We start from the raw sequence: 1,193 nt of genomic DNA, 5'->3' as shown, positions 1-1,193 counted from the left end.
TTTTTGACGTGAGACCAACGACATTAGAAAGCTAACATCCATACCTACAACTTTCGTGTTTACACCTAATCTCATGGTGCTAACCTCAAAACTACTTCCAATAATCATCCTATAGATTATCTAAGGTCTGTACACAATTTATACATCAGTTCAACAAGTTTTCATCATCTAATCATCAAATCTCTCTCAAAACCCTAATTCTCAAATTCTCACAAACTCTCCCCAACTTGTTAGATGTAATCTAATGATTTAACAACTTAATATTAATGCAAGATAGTCTCACCCTCACCTTAGATTAATTCCTGAATCAGCGGCAGCGTTCTTCTTTCCTAAGGTCTTCTCCTCTTCTCTTGACTTTTCTCTCCTCTTCTCTTCTTTCTTGTTTTCCTCTTTTCCAAAAAGCGGTTTCCGGTAAACTCTTTCTAACCTAAGCTTCTCTATTTATAATACTAAAATATTCTTCCCAAATCTATTTAGGTCCAACAACTTATTCTTCTTTCTATTCTAACCCCCAAATCCACTCACACTAATAATCCTCATATTCTAATAAATAATATTTCTCTACTAAATATATAATAATACACCAAATAACAAATATATTGCCACATAAAATAACAAATATATTTATGCACCAAATAACATATATATTTCTACACAAAATAAAAAATATATTTCTACACCAAATAACATATATATTATGCTAGTAAATACCAACATATAACATAACAAAATATCACTCAACAAAATATATTAACTAAATTATAAAAAGACATCTAATCTCAATAAATCATATATCCCTCATATAAATCATATAAATACATAAATATATTCTAAAACTAAGTAAAATAATTAAATAAAAAGGAGGGCGTTACAGATTACTTATCAAACAACATGGTATTATGTGGTTTGGAAAAAATTGTAATGTCGTGTGGTATTAAGGGGAGGATTCTCTAGGGAGAATTGTAATGTCGTGTGCTTGGTTTAGCATAAATTAGTAGTCTTGTGGTAGAAATTCACCTTTTTAAGGTGAATAAGTGGAGTGTCGCAATTTAAATTATGACCCATAAATACATTATGCATTGTTCCTATCAATTGAGTTAAGCTTCTGGAGATACCTAAATTGTTATGCTATTATAGAAAAATAACTTGACTCACTTTTTGTTCAATCTTGTTTTTATTTTTCCTTCATAGAC

The sequence above is a fragment of the Medicago sativa genome, chromosome 4 (genome assembly GCF_051527215.1).
Source record: "Medicago sativa cultivar Bolivia chromosome 4, Bolivia_mono, whole genome shotgun sequence".
Lineage (NCBI taxonomy): Eukaryota > Viridiplantae > Streptophyta > Magnoliopsida > Fabales > Fabaceae > Medicago > Medicago sativa.
This window is presented reverse-complemented; position numbering follows the sequence as displayed.